This window comes from Ictidomys tridecemlineatus, unplaced genomic scaffold, assembly GCF_052094955.1.
Source record: "Ictidomys tridecemlineatus isolate mIctTri1 unplaced genomic scaffold, mIctTri1.hap1 Scaffold_1094, whole genome shotgun sequence".
Lineage (NCBI taxonomy): Eukaryota > Metazoa > Chordata > Mammalia > Rodentia > Sciuridae > Ictidomys > Ictidomys tridecemlineatus.
This window is the reverse complement of record NW_027521032.1, coordinates 5,806-11,610: the sequence shown is the minus strand read 5'-3', so window position 1 is coordinate 11,610 and position 5,805 is coordinate 5,806.

Below are 5,805 nucleotides of genomic sequence, written 5' to 3'. Positions count from 1 at the left end.
CAAACCACAATCAAACCTTGTTTGGTATCTTATTATAAAATCATCTTTGCTTTTTCCTTAGAGATCTCTCTTCCCTAAGCCCCTTCTTAACAACTGTTTATAATAAATGTCAATCAATCTTTGATTTTTTTCATTTCCTCAGGAAGTCCTTAAACATTCAAAGATCTATAGCTCCAAATATGAGACTCATGTATCTTATTCCACCTTGAATGCCCAAGCAAGATTCCTTCTTGTCTTCCCCCAAGTGTCTCAACAATACTCACAGTTCCACAGGTGCTTTTAGCTAACTGTATTAGCATCTTTAGAGTTCTAGCTGCCTCGTACACAACTAGCTGCATCTGAGATGATTTTCCCTTTATAAAGTTCAAGGGTCTAGTTTTCTTTGCCTGAATTGATTTATTCATGTCCTTGATGTCTTCTTTCCTGTCTCCAACTTCTGTGGCTTGCAATCTGCTGTGTGCACAGCAGCTAAGATCACTCTCCTCAGATGTTGTTTTGCTCATGTTACTAACTTTCTCGAAACTTGGAGATGGTTTCCATTTGTATGTTGCATAATACCTGATTAGTGCTTTTAAGAGTCTTTCATAGTCAGGCACCTCATATCTAATTGTCCTCTGCTCTTTCCATGACCCAGCTGTGCTCTACACCACAGCAATCCAATGGATCTCTTGGATTATACACCCAACAGGGTGGTGCAGAATTCAGAAGGGTTTTTGAGTACATTTTTTGTACTCACATTTGTGAATAAGACTCCTCAGAGGATGAAGCTCCAGAGTCTAAATATGACAGCAGGGTTGTATTGAGCTTCTCCAGCCTCCTACTTTCCTGTTTTTTTTTCTTTCTTCTTCTTTTAAATTCTTAGCTACCAGAAACACTAATTTTCAGGAATTTTGGGAGTAGCACCACTACTGCTCTCCATAAGTTTATGAACTTTCTGGATTGCATTTTTCCTAGTGGTAGGATGAAGACAAGAGGAAGCTGTCTGCATGGGGAAAATCCTTGTCTTCTAGTTCTAGTGACCACAAGAGTCATGCAGGAACATCAACACAGAATGTCAAGAGGTCAATGAGGCCCAGATCAGACCTTCTCCAGCAGACTCTGGAATGGCACTGCCCACAGACAAGGAGCACTGGTGGTCTTTACTGCCAGAGTGGGCTTCCTTCTCCTCAAGTTGTTCAGTCATGAGACACATTATCCTTCCCCACCTGGCAATACCTCCACTCACCTCTGCCAATCATGTCTCAGCCTCCTTTGAAAACATTGCTCACTGATCAAATTCAAGTCACTCCAGACCAACTCTACCTGGCACCCAATGTGAAAATTATATCAGATCTCCTTTATTCATGCCATCTAATTTTTCTGCCTTTGGTTGTTAACTCATTGCCTCTTAATGATCAGCATGTGCTCACACATACACTCACATGTTTACGTGAACACTGTGGGGAGTGGGAGGCCCATTTTCTTTTCTTTGTTGGCCTATTTCTTCTGTTTCCCTTGAAGCACCTTTAAAGATCTTATTATTGGGCACTGAATGCAGTGGTGGCTCTGTAACTGTGACCAATATGGCAACTGCAATTTAAACTTTCAAATACAATAATATTTAGTAACTTTGACACTGCAAAAATAACACATCACTGAAGATTCTAGGGTAAAAAAAAAAAGAAAAAGAAAAACCCGTTTACATACGCTTTTCTTACCCTTGTTTTAATTTTTGGAATTAATCATTAGCAACTGTCTGTTTGCTAATCAGATTTCAAGAATTCCAATGGGCTGAAAGTTATTGTGAACTAGTGAAGTGTAAGAAGGATAACTTTCAAAATTCTTTTAATGTCTAATTCATATGGTAATATGAGGGGAAAAGAAAACATTACCAGGATATGAGGCCAAATTAAAAACAGTCATTGGAACTGCTTTATGAATAAGCCAATTAATCATTTTTAATTCCTCTAAGCCCAACTATTATGACATTTACATAAACTGTCCTGAAACCTTCGTGGAATGAGCAGGACGGTATTCAACAGTGCTGGCTGAATTGTTTTTGCACTATTTTTAACTACTTCCTGCCTGTATGTGTTACCTCTGTCAGACTCTAAGCCAGTGATGGGGTCAGGCCCACACTCCAGCATGGTATGAAGTGTGTATTTGATAATACTTCTGAGATGAACAAAAGAATGATCAGCATTCAAGTAATGATCCTGGGTACTTCTAAAATGTTTTTAATTTTGATCTTCCTAATTATACTTTCATTCCTAATGGTTTACACCATAGGAATGTTTCCCTTTCAATCCACCAATCCTCTGACCGAGGACAAATGTGGAGTTGGAAAAGTGAAAATGTCAGTGATATCTCACTTTTTTCTGAGTAATTTCTATAAGAAGCATCGTTGGTTTTGGTATGTAAAGTCAGGTCCAAAAACAGGCAGAAAAGGGAAAATTCACACAGTAATGAGATCCCAGGCTCAGGTTTTCTGTAATAATTTGGAAAAGTTTCCCACTTCTTGCATTCATTTTATTGATTGAGACTCATAAAGAAGGGTTTTTTTTTTATATGTTTGAAATAAATCATCCATATTCTGGGAATGAATGAACCTTTCCGTTAAACTCATGGGCAACACACAACATCTTACACTTGCTTCTGCTCCTCACCCACTATTTCCAGTACACCAAGTCCTGCTGATTTTATCCCATGGCTCCTGCCCTTGACCAGAATCTTTACCAAAATCTCCTCCCAGACCAGGCCTCCAGTCTTGGTCCCCCTGAATGCCTTCTCCATGAAGACATCAGACCTCCCATCTCAAAGGCAGATGGCTCTCTGTTCAAATCCCTTTGAAGACCTCCTAAAGCCAACAGTCAAAAATGCAGCTTCCAAATCTAGATCTTGTTGCCTATCATGTCCCAGTCTCTACCTACCAAACCTCAGAATACACTCTGGGAAGCTTATAAAATGCAAATGTCTGGGCCTCATCCTAAGAAATGTTAAATTCGATACTGGATAGAAAAGCAGGAACCTTGTTTTTTAAAAAAATATTTTTTAGTTGTTGATGGACCTTTATTTTATTTATTAATATGTGTGGTACTGAGAATCGAACCCAGTGCCTCCCACATGCTAGGCAAGTGCTCTGCCACTGAGCTATAGCTACAGCCCCAAGAGCAGGAACTTTTGAGCACTCCTTGTGATTGCCATGGGTGGATAAATGGTGTCCATCCTGGAGGGCACCACTTGCCCTAGAGAAACATTGTTCTTCCAGGCCCATCTGCTTGCACGAACTTAGGCTGTACATACAATTTCATTTCATTGTGTCTCTGCTCTGATGTTTCCTTCCTTCTGTAACATCCCTGCCATTTGCTTCTGGCCTAAACTCCCCTCCTTTTCACAGCTCAAGCTCAGCCTCATTCCATTAAGCCCCATGTGCCTTCAGGGTCCTTCTTCTTTTGCATTTGCATAGCATTTTTTCTTAGAATTTACTCTATTATACTGACATTATCTGTTCATGCTTGGCCTGTAAATTTTGTGGAAGTTGAAGAATAACATCTTTTCAATGACACAATGATAAATCAAAGTTTGTGACTAAATAATACCATCCCCTGACAGCTTGACCTTTATGAACTGAAGAAAAGTACATGGGTTCAAGAAAACATTCCTAACCCAATTCTCTAAACCCAGAGATGAAAAGCCTGTTTTGCTACCTGTGACTCAGACTAGAGCCATCAATTTTCTACAGACACACAGGGTCGTGATGAAGATTAGAGGAGATAATAATGTCAAGGTCACACCACAAATCCAGGCACCAGATAACCACTCAAAGAGCTGTTGGCTGTCTACGTGGCCCAAAGGTTTCACCCAACTCAGTATCTTCAGACCAAAATGGGAAGGGCACAGGTACTAGCATATGATTCCCTTACAAAAATGTTGAGCAATGTCTACATGACTTCCTTATCTGGAAACACTGCCAAAAAAAATTAATTCACTACCAAACAACTTTGATGTCTCTGGATCGAAATATTGCTAACAGGATTCCTCTATCACACCTAATCATATTTCTACAGACTCTACGCAGGAATCATTTGATTCTCTAAACTTTTAAAAAGAAACCACTAATCACTTTCCCTTTTGCATTATGAAATTTGTAGACATTTTATGTATTTCCTGTTCAAAGTGTTCCTATTATCAGGGGCAAGATTGCTTATTTGAAGAGACATTTTCTGAGACTGAGTCATTGAGCCTGCTATGGACCTTAAACATAATCACAACTAAGAGAAGTTAGACAAAGTGAGCTGGCCTGGAGTGAGGACATTGTTGACAGAGAGTGCTCCTTGTGCAGAGATCCTAGAGAAGTGTCTGTGATGAGCCTGCCCAGGCTGCCTCCTGGGGTGGAGGTCCCTCCAACCTGCAGCCCTGCAGCATCTGCCAGCTGTGTAAGACCACCACAAACTGAGCTGGGTATTTGCTTTTAACGGCAGGTTTCTTATTAATCTCTGTATTCCCGGGGCCTAGTGCCATGTCTGGACAGAGCTGGCACTAAATAAATGTTTGCCAAATGATGTTTCTTTAGAATAATAATTTATGAGAGTGGTATTTTGTTCCAGGATGTTGCCAAGGGGGAAAAATAATCCAACAGATCTTAGCTGCTCACTGGGTAGTTTCCCTAGTCAGAAATCTTAGAAAGCATAATTTTGTAAATTCAGGACAGAAATTTTGATACCTGAATTGCACTGTCATCAGTCAATGGATTCCTACTCATTTAAGGCGAGAGCTGCTGACCTTTACCTCTTAAAAAGAGTTGTGTCTAGTATCACACACACAGGATTCCTCTTCCTCTGTAAGTCCCCTAAACATCTTTGTTTCTTAGAGTTGGGATCTGAACTGAACCCTGTGGCAGATCACAAGTCCAGTGCTAATTTCTCACAGTCCCAGGCCCATGTTCTCTGTAATCATTTGGGATTGCATTTCAAAATATAAGAAGTGAAAAATCCAAATTCATCTTTCTCCGCAAGTTTCCTGTCTGAGTAAACAGGGCCACCATCCATCCAGCTGGCCAAGCCAGGAGCTCAGGAGTCACTCTGACACTTCCCACACCTACTCAGTACCTGGTCAGTCCTAGTGGGTCTGCAGGGGTGGGGGGCTCTCATCCATGCATTTGCTTCTTTCCATCTCCACTGCCACTGCTTAGCTCAACCTGTGGGCTCTTACCCAGATTACTAGTTACCAGGTGACTACTTAAAATTGTCTCCAGTTTTACTGCCCCTTACCTTCTCCAATCCCTCTGCTACCTGCAGCCACAGTGGTCTTTCCGTTATTATTCATCTCTCAGACCTCCCCACCCCCCACAACTACCATTCCCTTTTCCGACGACATTCCACATTTTGTCATGCCCTCAAATATATAAGGGCTATTGTCCTTTGCACCCTCCTGTGTCTTCTGAAAAAAAAACATCCTGTGGTTGCCAGGCTGGATGCTGCCTGCAGAATCCTGCCTCCAGCCCCAGACTATGATTAAGCCCCTGCTATGTGCTACCTAAGCTCACAGCAACATTCCAATTATCTGATAGGTAACTGCTTTTTAAAATCTGCCTAACTCAAGTGGTAGCGCGCTCGCCTGGCATGCGTGCGGCCCGGGTTCGATCCTCAGCACCACATACCAACAAAGATGTTGTGTCTGCTGAGAACTAAAAAATAAATATTAAAATTCTCTCTCTCTCTCACTCTCTCTTTAAAAAAAAAATCTGCCTAACCAGACTCCATGAAGGGAAAGAACTAGGTCTTAATCATGATTTTACATTTACATGACAACCTATTAATACAATGA